General features: G+C 36.5%; 1 pseudogene; it reads left to right on the forward strand.

Moving 5' to 3' along the window:
* Positions 1-17559, forward strand: part of LOC107879061 — a 101677-nt pseudogene extending 84118 nt beyond the window's left edge.
* Positions 17560-18084: the final 525 nt, after the last annotated feature.

The raw sequence follows: 18084 nt of genomic DNA on the forward strand, positions 1-18084 counted from the left end.
TCCAAAGGATAGGGTTTCTCCCTCAAGAGCAAATCTAAAACCCTTCTTCAAGAAATCCAAGAACTCACCATGGATTCTAAAAATTGAGTTGAGATTTGAGTTCCCCAAGTTCAAAGGTTGCGAGAACCCTCTCTCAAGAGTAAGAAGAAGAGTTTAGAGCAAGCTCTTTCATCCAATTTCATAATCGAAGGTTTGTGGGGGTTTTGAACAAGGGTAATCCTTTCATCCTTATGCCCAAAGGCTTATTTAAACTATGATTTCTTGCAATCTATGAGATTTTACATAAATTTGAATTAGATTTTTTCACCCATTATTATTGATTGCAATATTTTGATATTTCCCATGAATTGAGAGTCTAATGGCATGATTTTCATATATTTTCTTGAGAATTTACAGCTGGGTCTATACCCAATGATTTTAATCCTTGAGAAATTAATAGTTGAAATGTTTGAGATATTGAAGTATATGAGTATGTTGAGATTTTGAGATAAATTGCTAAAATTTCCAGATATCTACATGAGTTATAAATCTATATGCTATCTATTATGCTTTGATGAGTTTTAACTTGAGATTGAATTATGGGTTATTGAGCCCTACTTGAGATTTGCAATTTTATAAACTCTTGTGATATAAGCACCCATGATTTGAGTATTCAGAGATTATTGAGAAATATTTTGACCTAATTGTCATGTAGTTTTGAAATCCACTTCACTACATGAGATTACAAATTTGATTGTTGGGTTCTTGATGAACCATGAGATTATTTTAAAGTGGATTTCTATGAGATGAGCGAGATAAACTAAAGGTAGTAGTATTTAGCACCGAGTTGGGTAAGTTACTATGGTTTCTTATCCCAAAACTACGTGCCACCGTAGATTTCAAATTTTGGGCCTAAGGCCGAGATATTGGGCCCGAGGCCAAGATAAGTGATCACTTAATTGAGGGTATACTCCCTGGAAAGAGTATGATGCTCCTCTCCAATGTGGAGTCTCTTTATTACGAGGATAAAATGTTGGACTCCATGTAGCTTGCATGGTTTATGTCAGTTAAGAGAACCTCTCTAAGACTAAAAGTATTTTCCCTTGATATAAGTATTTTCTCTAAATCTTTGAGATAAGTTATTTCCTAAACTAGAGTATCTTTCCATTGAGATAGAATATTTTACCTAAAGCTTGAAACTAGATAATTTCCTAAAGTGAATGAAATGCCTTCAAGTATGTTTCAAAGTTTTATGATTCCGAATTCCAAGTACTTGAGTTCAAAAGAATTATGAGTTCTTGAGCATTGAAGAAGTTTTACTCTCTATAACACATATGAATGAGTTGAAAGTATTGTTTAAAGTTTCCTTTAGCCTATGGGTGATGAGAATAAGAAGAGATTACCGACTTTAAAGTTAAACTATGAGGACTCACGAGATTTGTGTTACATGCTCCATTCTACAAGATTCATGAGCTTTACATTTTATACTTATTCAAGCTAAGTGAGTCATTACCTATTGCATGTATGATTTGATTAAAGAGTATTGATGTTGTTTTATATAAATGTATGCACCCCCATATACTCAGTACATTCCCAAGTGCTGATCCACATATACGTCTATGTGCTACATTGTCTAATAATGTAGGTTTAGGGGCTCAATCCCAGCCTCGTCAGTGAATTTTGAGTACCTCTATCTACATTCCTACAGTGGTGAGTCCTCATGGTTCGAGGACCTATCTTCAGACATTTCAGCATTTGGGAGACTATGTTATTACTTTCAAATCATTTTGAGTTAATTGGGGACTTGTCCCAATGGCTCTCTAGTTCTTAGATTAATAGAGGCTTTGTCAGATAGTTGTCAGATTGTGATTGTGTTGAGAATTCCAGTATTGTGGTTTTTTGGACCGAGTATTTTCTCTGTATTTCCCTTCATATGATATGACTATGCTAGTGTTTGAATTATTTCTTCTTGAAGTGAGTATTATTAGTAGAAGTAGGCTCAAATGGTTAGCTTAGGGCTACTTGTAGCCTTAAGCACTGTGTGATGTCCCGGGAGGCGATTTTGGGTTGTTACAAAACCCTTCTGAAAAACCTTCCAATAGTAAAAGGTAAACTGAGTACCCCTGTCTGATATGATAAACAAAGAACCCCATGCAATTTTACTAACTCCCTGAGATAGAGTCTAGCATAATCCTCAACTGAATATGAAGTATGAACTAGCAGGAAATAGGCTGACTTGTTCATTCTATCTACAATGCCCCAAATTGAATCATGTTGATAACGTGTATGAGGTAATCCTATTAGAAAATGCATATTCACCACCTCCCACTTCCATGTGGGGATGCTAAACTCCTGAAGCGTACCAATAGGAATCTGGTCCTCAACCTTAACCTACTAACAGTTTGAATATTTAGCCACAAACTTCGCAATGTCTTTCTTCGTACATCCACCAATAGACTTTCCACAAGTCACGGTACATCTTAGTGGCTCCGGGGTGAATAGAATACCACACACCATGCACTTCTACTAATATTTTTTGTCTCAAACCATTAATACATAGAACATATAACCTGCCCTAACAATAAAGCACACCATCTCCTCCTTAGAAGAAAACCTCCATTTTCTACTCTCTAACTCCCTCCGTCAACTTAACTAAAGTAGGATCCCTGTCTTGATTTTCTTTTACCTCGATAATCAATGAATATTCTGATCTATTCTGAACCCAAATACTACCTTCGACTAAATCAACCAACCGAACTTCTAACCTAGTAAGCTGATAAACCTCTTGGACTAACTCCTTCTTATCACCTTCAACATGGGAAATACTACCCATAGACAATCTACTAAGGGAATCCGGCACTACATTGGCCTTGCCTGGATGAAACAACACACTTATATCATAATCTTTCAACAACTCAAACCACCTTATCTGAAGAAGATTTAGATCTTTCTATGTGAACACATATTGTAAACTCTTGTGGTTCGTGAACACATCAACATGAACCCCATAAAGATAGTGCCTCCAAATATTCAAGGCAAAAACAACAGCTGCCAACTCAAGATCATGGGTCGAATAATTATTTTCATGGGGCTTAAGATGCCTAGAGGCATAGGCTATGACCTAACCTCTTCATATCAATACACAACCCAAACCAACTTTAAAATCATCACAATAAACTACAAACCCTTTTGTGGCATCTGGCAAAGTCAAGGATGGGGCGAAAGTGATTCAAGTCTTCAACTCTTGAAAACTCTTTTGCGGGAATCTGACCACTGTTGTTTAACTTTCTTCTGGGTTATCCTCGACATGGGGAAGCAATAGAAGAAAACACTTTAACAAACCATCTGTAATATCCAACTAAACCTAAGAGACTTCTAATATCAGACAAAGAGATGGTTCTAGGCCAGTTTCTCATTACTTCGATCTTTTGAGGATTAACTCAAATGCCATCACTAGAAATGATATGACCAAGGAAATCTATTAATCTAAACTAGAATTCACACTTGATAAACTTAGCGAACAATTAATGATCTCTAAGGTACTTCAACACAACTCTCAGATGGTCTACATAATCATTCTCACTATGAGAGTATAAAAGGATGTCATCAATGAAGTCTATGACAAACATGTCCGAGTACTGCTTGAAAACCCTATTTATCAAGTCCATGAAAGCTGCAGGGGAATTTTTTAGTCCAAAAGACATAACTATGAATCCAAAGTGACCATATCGAGTTCTGAAGGTTGTTTTCAAAATGTCACATTCTCTGACTTTAAGATAATGATAGTCGTACCTGAGGTCTATCTTATAGAAATAACTTGCACCCTGAAGTTGGTCGAATAAGTCATCAATTCTGGAAATGGCACCCTGCTGAGTTGGGCGACCTATTAGAGCTAATGAAAAATTAGACTGACCCTGCTGATAAATGTATTTTCCCTTCTGGATAATACTCGGCAATCCCTGATCCTGTGGCCTAGCTTGCCACACTCCAAACACCTATCACGACAAGCTCTATACTCTCTCAGATGATTCTTACCACACTTTTTATAGTACAAATTGCTATGACCACTGCCCACACTACCCTGGAACTTAGATCCTGGCTCTCTATTCCAACTGTCCTGCTTAAACTTAGGCACTGGTGCACTGGCTAAAGATGGAGCTGGGGCTGGAAATTTTAGGCAGAAATGAGAACGGTTATCGCCTTTCGACCTTGGCTAAGAAAAGATAAAACTACCTATTTTGTCCCTCTTATTCTCTCTCTCTCTCTTTCTCTTTAAGCTTCTCCTCCTCAATCTACTGAGCATGAACTATAAGTCTAGATAGGCACATCTCCTTAATCAACATAGTGGTCCTGCACTTCTTAACAACCCTATTAGATACACTATATACGAACTTACTCATTCTAGACATATTGTCAGCCACTATAGAAGGAGCATACCTCACTAACAGAATGAACTTGAGCGAGTACTCCTTCACACTCATACTTCCCTACTTTAAGTTTATGAGCTCATGAACCTTAGTTTCCCTCAACTATAGTAGGAAGAACCTGTCTAAGAAGGCCATGGAAAACTCTTCCCACTCTATAGGCTCTGCTCCCACACCCCTATCTTCGTTCTACTACTTAAACCAGGTATGATCTAATCCCTGTAACTAATATATGGCTAACTCTGCACTCTCATTCAAAGTGATACCCATAATGTCTATAACCTGTTGTACCATATCCAAAAAATATTGCGGATCCTCCTTAGACTTAGATCTAGAAAGAAAAAAGGGATTTATAAGAGTGAAATCCTGAATCCTAACTGCAGTTGTATTTGCCACTGGATTCATTGGGGCAACATCCCGCTGGTTATTCTGAGCAGCTATAGAACTGAACTTAGTGTAAGAGACATATTGTTATGGGGATCTTTCTGAACAGGTGGTGGTACGGGCTATTTGCCATTTCTTCTTCCGTTGTTCCTTCTGGGAGGCATTCTCTATAAACGGAATGAAGGATGAGTTAGAAAGTAGAATTCAATAGAGCTCTTGCTCTTTCACACAATATGAACACTAAAAGAAGGTAAACTTTACTAAATATGTCCCGTAGCCTCTTGTCCATAAGTGTGGTGTGATTCACACCCATGCATTAGACTCTACTCGATGCGGTTTTCAGACACCCTAGGACAACCTTAGGCTTTGATACCAAGTTATGTCATAACCTGAGTCTACCCTTATGTCACGACACGGTCCTTACATCCATAAGTGACCCCAATTTAACCCATGATCTGGTACCTACTATGAGCACTAAATAAAATGAAAGTAAAACAATGTGTACGGAAGATAAACCAATAAGGTACTGCCAATCTGAGTATTGAAATATACAAAACATCATGTTCAAATTATCTGATAAATGCTTGAAACCTAGATTGTCTATCTGAAAGCCTCTAAAACATATGGATTTGATGGGACAAACCCCCAACTAACTCCAACTAACTGGATCATAATGAATTTTTGAAATAGCTAAAATAACATATCACGTCCCCGGTGGATGAGGACTCACCACTATTGCTGTGGGAGAACTGCTGAGCTATTTAGGGATGGTCGGGAAATAGTGGGTTCAAACCTATGTTATAAAATAACATAGCGCAAGAGAAAAGTATGTGATCAGTACTTTGAATATACTAGTATGTGAGGTAAGGACTAACTAAACTATATATGGAAACTGAACATGGATGCATGAACAAGTAAAATTGATAACGCAAGACCAAGTAAAACATGTACTGAAATTATCTAAGAAACTGAATAACTAATATACGAATAACTAAAAATCTGATTACTTGGTCAAGAAAACCTTAACTTGTATAGGCTGAGTACTGACTGGAACTATAGAAGCTATCATATAACCGACATGCCCCAATCAGAGCTAATCGAGATCCAACCTATAACCCCATTTGGAAGGGTGTCTATACCTTGCCACGGGTACTAATACATGGCTGTGTAGATCCACTAAACTAGTGTCCCGAAGGACTAGGGAGTCACCATCTAATGGCAGGTTCCCCTAAAAGAGTGTCCACCTTCTACTAGCATGAAGACCTCTCTTACCTATGCTGGATACATAGTTCTGGAACTCAGGGACTGCTACTAAAGGTCACACCCTCTACTGGCAGATGAGCCCCCATCCCTAGATTTGCTCAGTGTAAATCCTACTCCCAATTGAATGACGCTAGTATTATTATGGGTCTAACATAATGTGGTACTGCACTGATAAGTGCTCAACATAAACATGGTAGTCTGAATAATATAATAATACATGGTCTAATTGACTTGTAACATGAAAATGAAAACATGTAAAAATATATAGCTATCGGGTGTTCATAACCCTCCAGTACTGAATGATTACTAAATATGATAACAACGTTAAAACAGTGATATAACTTCATAGTTCAAAGACCCAAACATAAGACATTTCATTAAGCTTACGAATTTCATAAATTGAAATATGGGATGAGTTAAGCTTGGCAAGGTAATATACACACTTGGATTAATGCAAAATTGGATAACTTATCATGGATTCAATTTAAATATACATAAGAACTTGAAATTTGAAGCATTCCATAACCTGTCTAACATGGAATCATATATGGACATAGATTGAATTTAATTTACTAAGGAATAACATGGATTAAATTAATCTTGAACATGTGAAATTCCATAATAAAGAAAAAAATTCATACTTTAAATCAAAGAGAGGGTTTTTGGGCTCAATAGTGAAAGGGAACCATTGATGAATACCCCAATACTTAATTGAAATGATTCTTGAAGAAATCATGAAATCAGAGCTTAAATTCGTGAGTTCTCTAGAGAAGAAACTTGGATTCTTGATCTTGGGAAAGGGGGGTTTCTACATGAGTTATTTTAAGGAAGATGGGAAAATAATGCCCTTCTGATTTTGAGATCGAGAAGGACCAATGATGAAATCCATGTTGATCACCTCTCACTTTCACACCAGAAACTCAATTTTTTAATACAATCCTCCGAGCCTCATGTGCTCAACTTTCACTTGTTGGCATAGTATGCATTTAGCCACAAAGTTGGCCATATTTATTTTCAGATTGTTCCACCAATATATCTCCTTAAGTTCAAGATACATCTCTGTTGAACCAGGATAAACACCATAGAGTGACTCATGTGCCTCAGCCAAGATCCTATCTCACAAACAATCTACATTGGGAACACAAAAACTCCTTTGGTACCGCAAGCTACCACCACTACTAATCTCGAAGGCTATCACATTCTACCTACATACATCATCATTTATCCTCATCAAGATAGGATCTAACATTTGTTTCTCCTTGATTTCAGCACCGAGATATGACTGCGCCACCTCCTGTACAAATTACCACCATCCTCAGAGTCTAAGATACTAATGCCAAGGTTAGAAAAATGGTGAATATCCTTCACAAACTCCTGTTTCTCCTTATCCACATGAGCTAGACTCCCTATGGATAACCTGCTAAGAGCATCAACAACCACATTAGCTTTACCTAGATAGTAGTGAAGACTTATGTCATAATCCTTGAGTAACTCAAGTCATCTCTTTTGCCTGAGGTTAAGCTCTTTCTGATTAAACACATACTACAGGCTCTTATGATCTGAAAAGATGTCCACATACACTTCATAAGAATACTGACACCAGATTTTCAATGCAAACACCACAGCTACAAATTCCAAGTCATGAGTCAAATAATTTCTCTTATGCACCTTCAACTATCTAGAGGCATAAGTTATCACCTTACCATGTTACATCAGAATGGAACCAAGCCCCACACGAGATACATCATAATAAACCATGAATCCATTAGTGCATTCAAGTAAAGTCAAGACTGGAGCTGAAGTTAGCTTATCCTTCAGTTTCTCAAAACTACCCTCACAAGCATCAAACCACAAGAACTTCACCTTCTTCTGAGTCAACTTAGTCAATGGGGCAACTATACAAGAAAATATCTTTACGAACTTCCTGTAGTAACCAAGTAAAACCCAAAAAGCTCTAAATATCGGTTGGAGTCATTGGTCTAGGCTGCTTCTTAACCACTGCAACCTTTAGCAGATCCACAATGATACCTTCACTAGAAATAACATGATGCAGAAAAGTGACAGCGTTCAACCAGAATTCATATTTCAAAAAATTTGCATACAACTATTGCTCTTTAAAGGTATGCAACACCATAAGAAGGTGATCAGCATGATCTACCTCACTCTTAGAGTACACTAAAATATCATATATGAACACAATGACAAATAAATCCCAAAACTGATGGAAGACCCTATTTATTGAATCCATGAATGTTGCCGGTTAATTACTCAACCCAAAAAACACAACCAAGAACTCAAATACCCATACTGAGTACGGAAGTCAGTCTTAGGGATATTATCTTCCCTAATTATTAACTGTCGGTACCCAGATCAAAGATCAATCTTGGAGGAAAACATAGCACCCTGTTACTGATCAAAGAAATCATCTATCCTTGAAAGAGAGTACTTATTCTTTATTGTCACCTTATTCAACTGCCAGTAATCAATACACATCGAAAGGGAATTATCCTTCTTACATATAAATAACATCGGTGCACTCCACGGTGACACACTAAGACAGATAAAACCCTTGTCTAAAAGATCCTTTAGCTGCTCCTTAACTCAACTGGAGCCATTCTATATGGAGGAATAGAAATCAGACGAGTATCCAAAACAAGATCAATCCCAAACTCTATCTCTCTATTGAGAGGACACTGGGAAGGTCATCAAGGAAAACATTTGCAAATTCATTCACCACCGGGACAAAATGCAAAGAAAGTCCCTCTAAGTTAGAATCTTTAACCCGGACCAGATAATAGAGACACCCCTTGGAGATTAATCTCTGAGCTCTAAGATATTATATGAACCTCCCCTTATGAGATAGGGAACCAGCCTCCTACTAAATAACTAGCTTATTAGGAAATTTAAAGAAAACCTTACGGGTTCGATAGTCTAAAGACGCATAGAAGGAGTGCAATCGATCCATCCCTAATATGACATTAAAGTCCATTATATCTAATTCAAATAGATCTACCATGGTTTCTTTACTACCAACAAATACCACACCCTCCCTATAGACTCTTCTAGAAATCATTGAGTCACCTATTAGGGTAGAAATAGAAAAAGGTCTGAAACACACTCGGGACCAAAATCAAAATGCACAACCACAAATGGAGTCACATAAGAGAGAGTGGACCCCAAATCAAGTAAATCATACACATCATGGGAAAAGAGTTTCAACATACCAGTCATGATATCAGGCGATGCCTCACACTCCTGTCGGGTAGAGAAAGCATAGATACGGTTCCTACCAGTGTTGGATCCAGATAGTGCACCTTTTAGTGCCAAAACTAAAGAAGAGGCAACTGGAATCTTGTTTTCCCTTGAGGCAACCTTACCAATAGGACAGTTTCTAAGCATATGTCCTGGCTGGCCATAAGTTAAGCACCTGTCCCACCCCTCATCACAGAAACCTCAATGTAATCGACCATAAAATCTGCAAGAAGGCTATGATGGAGTTGTTGAGCCCTACTAGCGTGATATTAGGTACCCTGTGCTCTAAAGTGGCCGCCATCTTAGAAACACCTATCTCTCGACGTCTTTGGGTAGGGAGCACTAAAAGTAGAGTAAGACCCAGAACTACCCCACTTCTTCTTGGGGCACTTACCACTATACTATTTCCCACCACCCTATTTGAAAAATATAAACATTTTGCCTTACCTCTTCCCTAACTCAGCCTGTTTATTCTTCTCTTTCTCAACCTTCTGCATATATACCACCAACCTAGAGATATCCATGTCCTTGTTTAACAAGGCATCCTTACTCTGTAAAATCAATTCTCCAGACAAATTAGAAGCAAACTTTCTCATTTTAGACCTCATGCTAGAAACCAACTCCGGAGCATGTCGCGATAACTGGTGAAACTTCAAGGCATACTTCTTGACTGACATCTTACCCTGCTTCAAATTAACAAGATCTTTCACTTTTACCTCCGTCAACTCCTGAGGAAAGAAGCGATCCAAAAAAGAATTAGAAAAATTCTCCTACAGAGAAGACTCAATATTGTCACCCCTTGCCTAATCCCATTCCTTGTACCATTGGTATGCCACAACTTTTAGCTGGTAGGCGGCAAACTCCATGCCCTTCATATTCGTGGCATGCATAATCAAAAAAATTTTCACCACCACATGCAGAAAACCTTGTGGATCCTACTCAACCTTAAAACCTATAAAGGTTAGAGGGTTCAACCTCATAAACTGACTAACCCTTATGGCCTCAAAATAAGGAATAATAGGAACACCACGCTCAGATTGATAAAATACCAATTATGCCAATATGTGAATAGACTGATGAAACTATATATTCATCACTTCAACCTAAAGAGCTCAAGAAGGATAAGAGGGAATTGATGGAACTCTAGGACATCAGGAACTGGACCCTTAGATAGGATATGGACCCCATAAGTAGAATGGGTCCTCTCAATATTATTCTCGGGTGGGGAAGTAGAGTTTTTGTGAGCTTTAAATCATCAAGGGGGCATGATCTAAAAAAGTGAATAAACACGGATTAGAGGAGAATTCAGGCCCTTAGACTCTACAGCTCGAAAACAAAACACTGGAAAGAGAAATATTCCTAAATGCCTTGTAGTCTCTCCCTTATGAGTGTGGCGTGCTTCACACCCTTAAAAAGACTCTACTTGACACAACTTTATGGACTCACAATTAACTATGAACCTAGGGCTTTGATACCAATTTGGCATGATCCAAACTAGGTCCTAGTCGTGTCGGATGCCTCAAGTCCAACCGAGATAGGAGACCACCCCCAATACCCAACCATAACCACTCTCCAACCTATATTAGATGAATTTTAAATATATAACCAGATAGAACGAGAATAAATCAAAGACATTAAATAAAGTCTATAACCATAATCCAACAACCTCAATCAAATATCCAAACGGTGTCGAACCTAATACCAATACCAATGTCAAGGTTGGTACTAATATCGACACCACCTATGTCCATAGTAGTCCCACAAAGCCTCCAACCAAAAAAAAAGAACATCTGGTCGGGATATGCCCCTGACCATAGCCAAAACCAAAGTTTAAGAAATAAAACCAATGTGAAGATGTCCATAGCATGAAATGGAGTCTTTCGAAGTATGAAAGCTCACCACTTCCATCAGATTCTAAGTTGTCCTTGAATCCAAGTCACTGAGCAGGAGGAGTAATATGGTTGGTTTCTACATTGCGTTGGGATACAGCGCCCAAAGATGGTTAGTAGGATGAACGCTAGCATGTACTCAGGAATAAGGATAAAAAGGATGAACGCTAGCATGTACTCAGGAATAAGGATAAAATAATATCGTTATTCAAAACCAGAGTAAATAGCCATATGCAATCACATACATATATACATATATACCAGGACTTGAAAGGGAACCCGATTTAGAATGCATTTAAAATCTTTAACCTGGATTATGCAGATTTACCTTCATAATCCACCCACGGGCTATATGAGTATAGTGTAATCCCTTAAACAGGCCCAAGTATGGTGTAGCCATATAAATAGGAGATATCATAGGGGCAGAAGATTCCCATGTACTATTCGCCCTCCATGATATATATATACAAATATAACTTGGGGGATTCCCGTGTATCCCACAAGCATATGGTCACCATGATCAACCCTCATATCGGCAAACATGAGTTTCAGTGTTCGTCCATTAGTCTCACACCTTCACGGTTATCTATCATACCCTTTCATTATTTACTAATTAAAATATTTAGCACATAACCAAGCTACTAATTTCAGGAGTCAATTATCAAGGTATTATGAAGTGGTATCGTGATACTGATTATAACTTGTAAGTAATATCATTAGCCAACACTTAGTAGATTCTAATGTACCCCACAAGGTTTCCAATTAAAATAAAGTCATGGCAAACAAGGCTTTTCCAAACTATTTAGAACCAACCAAACCAATTTAAGTTTGATTACCATATTATGCAATGCAAAGGTTTCAAGAATAGTCAAACTAGGTGAAAAAATCATCCTCATTGGCATTTTAGCAAACATGTTGAGGGTATATAGTTTCCACGACCAAAATCAAGTATCAATTGACCATTCATATGAAACCACATGTCCAAACCATAATTATAACATGAAAAAAACCATAAGAAAAACATGGAAAAACATTATCCAACCATGAACCAAAACCCCCAACATCTATTTCAAAACCCCAAAAAAATCCATAATAATACCATGAAAATCATTCATTAAAACATTCTTTTAGTTGAACTAAAAATAAGGGAAGAATAATATGCCTTAGTCACAAAGTTTCATGGAGATATTTTGATCCTTAAGCTTCTAGATGACCACCTTGAAGAAAACCTAGCCTAAGCTTCTTGATAGGTTTTTATAGTGTTTAGAGAGTGTTTTGATCTTCTAAAGTATATTATTAGGGACCAAATAGTGTTATAAGACATAGGGTCTTAAGGGCTTGGGTGGAAAATATCCAAAATACCCTAAGCTTAAAAGTTGTAAAAAGAATGCAGGAGGGTACGGTTGGACCCCTCAACTCGTATCCACATATGAGTGATACCCTCAACTGATAACTTGATTAAAAAGTTGGACACCACATTCTGTCCAACATACAACTCCCTTGGCCTAACTTGTACCATCACCATACGACTAGTATCCTTCAAGTCGTACCCTAAGCTGGACACCTAGGCTAGACACTTGACAACATACGGTTTGGACCCTACCTCTCATCACATAAATATACGACTCATCACCACTAACCCGTAACCACAATAGAAACCCAACCATAAACACTAGACACCTTACGAGTTGGATTAGTTAAACCGAACCTATACCATACGACTAGTATGGTGCGTCATATGATGATCAGAAAGCTCAAGACTCAGGAAACTTGCAAGGACCAAAACCCAGGGTGTTTCATGCATTCACCCTCATATACTAGATACATTCCAAAAGCACTGACCACATACTCTTTGTGATCTGCATCCTATTATGATGTAGGTTCTGATGTCACGCTCAGCATCATAATTAGCCACAATCACCTTTTTATACCTCTCATTAGTTGGTGAGCCCTTATGTTTTGAGTACCTAGATTATGTTTAGAGGCTTGTCTATACTTGACAGTTGTTTTCACATACTCGTATGTTTTAGTTAATGTTTAGTTCATATTGCAATATTGATATTATTTATTCAAATAATTCAGACTATTAAGTTAATGCTTCTTCTCATGTTTTTAAGTAAGTTCATCATAATTTAATGTAACGTAGGCACCATGGGTTAGCTTTGGGATAATTCATATTCCTAAGCATCGTGTGATGTCCAGGGGTAGTCACTCGATACATTCCAAAAGCACTGACCAGATACTCTTTGTGATCTACATCCTATTATGATGTAGGTTCTGATATCATGCTCAGCATCATAATTAGCATTCTGATATCACGCTCATCATTATAATTAGCCACAATCACCTTTTTATACCTCTCATTAGTTGGTGAGTCCTTATGTTTTGAGTACCTAGATTATGTTTAGAGGCTTGTCTATACTTGACAGTTGTTTTCACATACTCGTATGTTTTAGTTAATGTTTAGTTCATATTGCAATATTGATATTGTTTATTCAAATAATTCAGACTATTAAGTTAATGCGTCTTCTCGTGTTTTTAAGTAAGTTCATCATAATTTAATGTAACGTAGGTACCATGGGTTAGCTGTGGGAAAATTCATATTCCTAAGCATTGTGTGATGTGCAGGGGTAGTCGTGCATTATTATGAACTATAATGGCCCAACTCACTAGAGATATTATCCGCTCTAGACCAAGACTCGCATGACTTTAAAATATGTTACAAGAGTGAAAGGCTTATTTACTTATATACCCAACATCTCTCTTGTATTTTGTCGATGTGGAACTCCTTATCTTGAGTTGGAGTGTTACATACACCCCCTTATATGGATTTAGCATCCTCCTTGAGGTTTGCTCCACCGAATGGGATTTTGCCTAGATTTATGACTGAGGTTTACCCCGCCTTATTGGGATTTTCCTAAACACAGTTTTGAACTCTGACCCACATCGACAAGGTTGACATATGAATGGATTTGATATCATTTGTAACGGTCTAGCCCACTAACAATATTGTCCGCTCTAGACCTAGACCCAGAAATTTTAAAATGTGTTACTAGAGTGAAAGACTTATTTACTTATATATCTAACATCTCTATTGTATTTTACCTACATGGTAGTCTTTCTCCTAAGATAGGATGTTACAACATGAGTCAACACGGACCAGCTGACAAAAATTATCGTATATCTAATTACACTGCCACTACAAAGAAAGGCAATGTTGATTCTTGTTGTCCTCAAGATTTCTCTTTTTTCTAATTTGATTTCTATTTTAACCGTTTCAATTGTTCTTGCACCAAACAATATTCTTGAATTTAGTAGATAGAACAACTATCAGTGATCAAAAGGATTAGGTCAACACAGCTAATGTATGATCTGATCTCCCTGCTGCCACTATTGTTATGAAATCAATTTGGATCATTTTATTTGCTATTTTATTTCTATTGTTTTATACGTTAATCTAGCTATTTTATCTCTCTGTGCTGAGGATCATACAGATCTTTTAAATGCCATCAAGTTGCTCATTTTTTCTGCTTCAATTATTTTATCTATCTATCTATATATATTATGCATGTCATTGATTTGTGTTTGTGTATAATAAACTTAATTTCTTTAATCATTTGGCTTTATTTTTGACAATTTATTTTCTTATTGATTAGTTGAGTGTACTGCATAACAAGCTTAATGATTTAACAAGGGATAACTCTAGTTTTCTGGACAAACTTCCTCCAAACATTAGCATATGTATTGATGTCCCCAAAGAGATTCAGGTTTTATTCTAATCACAAAGGCTTTTATCAATCTATTTTGTCACGTGACAATGATTATTTGAAGTTTTTTATAGTGAGATTGGTCACAATTGACTCTTTTTCGGTATTCTTTGTATGCACTTTCATTTTGCTTATTAGAAGGTGATTCCTTATTGCATGTTTTTCCTTTTCCTCCTTTACCAACGCAAGTACATTATCCATCACAATAAAGCAATTTGCTTGTAACCTTTATTTGCATCACCTAATTGATTTTATATTGATAACTAGTGAAGTTAGAGTCATGGTTATACTATAGTTGGTGTTGAGACAATCAAGAAAAGATGTGTTGTATCATTAGTTTTGTGTTATTCCCTCTCAGTTTTCTCCTCTTTTATTGCTTTCATTTGAGTAATACTTCAAAACATTGTTGAGTACGATATAAAAGTTTTATTTTCCTTCTTGTATTCTTTTCAATACTGAATCTCTGACATGATTTATACAGAGCCAATATAATGAATTAGAGGCATAGTTCCTTGAGGAAAGGGCAGCTTTGAAATCAAAGTTCCACCAGTTGTATGAGCCACTTGACAATAAGGTAATGTGTGCGTGTACTATATATAGTTTCTCTAATATATCTTTTGGTGCATTTAGCGATATGAGATTGCGAATGGTGTGGCTGAAGTTGGAGGTGAAGGTACAGCAGAAGAAGAAAGCAATAAATCAACATGAGGTATTCTTTCTAGTCTATCGTGTTTCAGTCTATGTTTTTGAGCTTTTTGTTTTGTTCCTGATAAGAAATAAATCTGGCATGCAGATAAAGGTATTCCCAATTTCTGGTTACTGCAATTAAAAATAATGAAATACTTGCGAAAGAAGTAATCTGTGTTTGTTGTTTCATTCAATTGTTTGCTATATAACTTATCCCACTGACTGATATTTCATGCGTTCAGATTACTGAGCAGGATAAAGATACCCTTCAGTATCTAAAAAATGTTTAATGGAGTAGAATTGATGATGCCAACGGTTTTAATGGTGAGTTCTGTTTCAATACAAATTCCTATTTTGGCAACAATGTGCTGACAAAGACATATCACATGATTAGCGAGGATGAGCATATACTAGAGAATGAAATAGGGTACAACTATTTTTTTCTTTCACCATAATGAAAATTCTCTCTGAATTTCTTCCTTCTAAATACATGTCATTTTTAGGCACCTTTAGGGTAGAGATTTAATGGTTTCTAGGAAAAACCTTGGCACAGAAGATCTTAAAGAAGAAGCCAAAGAAGGGATCCTACTCTGCGTAAACAGTCATAAAAATTGAGGAATGTGAAACTTTTTTTCATTTTTTGATCCACCTCAAACACTAGAGGATGCAGAGGAACTTGATGAGGAAATTGTAAGTGACTTTAGGGAATAAATTACTTTCAACATGTAAGTTGCTTTTCATTTCTTGCTGCTAACTGGCCTCACTTTTGTGTGGTATGTTTTCAATGTCAAATTACTTCAAGGCCGGATGGAACAAGATTATGAGATTGGGTAAGTCCTGTACTAATGACTGTCTCAAAAATGGAGTGGCTAACCAATTATTAGGTAGACAAAAATTAAAATTACATGAATAGCATGGTCTCAGCTTTGATTGTATATGCTGGATTATGCAATCTCAACTTTGCAATTCTTGATAAAGTAGCTTTCTGCAATATCTTTTATTTGACATACGCCAAACTGTTTCAAAGAGATGATGTTGTACTCTTTGAAATACAATTCTAAACTGCAAGCCTTTTGTGTTGTCAGATCAGTTGTGTTTTTACTTTAGGTACGCCTATTGGATGAGTGATCGTACTGACAGATAGAAATCCTTTGAGTAGTATTCTTAGATCAGAATAAGGAATGAGTCTAAAGTTCCAGGATGACATTCCTCAGTCAAAAATATTAGTTGAGAAAAAGAATAGGAAGGGTCGGCCCCTATATAAGACAAGTACTAGTAGATCGAAAAATATCTTTATAACCATAGAATTGAAACTGTTTGTCAACATTTTCTTTCTAAAAACGGATTTACATTCATCGATTTCTAAGCTATTTTTCTGGTCATTTACGGGAAAAAGGCTGAGTTGTTCTACTGATTTGTTATTTCAGGTCCACCATTCGAGAAAAGATCATTTCTCATGTTGTGTCTTGGTTTACTGGAGAGGTCATTCTCATTGATGAAGAAAAAAATGAGGTGGTGATGATGAGGATGGCGAGGAGGATGACAAGGAAGAGGAAGATTATGTGGAAGAGAATGATGAAAAAGAGGATGACGAGAATGAGAATGAGAATGAGAAAAGACGATATAAAAATGTTAAAGAACACCAGTGAGGTACAATATCCCTGCCCTCGTGGAGAGAGAAAAAAAATTTCAGCATTTAAAGTTGAAGTATTTGCATTATGTGACCATATATATTTCTAGCCTTGATAAATTGAGTAAAAAAATCATGTCTGCACTTTAGTTAATTGAATAATTGTATATGTGACCTGCAGAAAGATAAGTCTTTTTTAATCATTGTAGAAAACTTATATTATTTATGTTATACTCTAAGAACAATTTTCTTCATTGATATCGAGTAATGGGATGATTAAGATCCTTTTATTCTTAATCAGAAGTATAGGGTTTACACTTCAAGAAATTTTTAAAAAAATGTTAGAACAGTTATCTTCAAAAATGAACTCTGCAATGAGCGAATTCGAACCTGCATTGAACTTCAATATGAATACCAAAATCCAAATAAAAAATCAAAACAAAAGTTGCAAATCCCACACATGAAACCCATTATGTATTTATATAGTATATGTTATGCATAACGGTTTCTTTTAGTTTTGTTGCATGTTATGGTTTTTATAAGACTCATTTCTGCATTCACCTTCATCTATTATAAATGCGGGACAAATTATCAATATTGTTTGTCTCAACATTGTTCGCAATGTTGCATTTTGGATATATACTTGTTATCTTTCCTTCTCTTAGGCCTCATTTGTTTGTACTTAATTGAGGTCTAAATCTGAATAGTTTAGACTTCAGACCATTAAATACATTTATTTTTATTAAGACTTTAGCTCTTAAAATTTCTAAATAGCTCTTAATTATTCAGATCAAGAACAAAGTCTTAAT

The sequence above is a fragment of the Capsicum annuum genome, chromosome 8 (genome assembly GCF_002878395.1).
Source record: "Capsicum annuum cultivar UCD-10X-F1 chromosome 8, UCD10Xv1.1, whole genome shotgun sequence".
Taxonomy (NCBI): domain Eukaryota; kingdom Viridiplantae; phylum Streptophyta; class Magnoliopsida; order Solanales; family Solanaceae; genus Capsicum; species Capsicum annuum.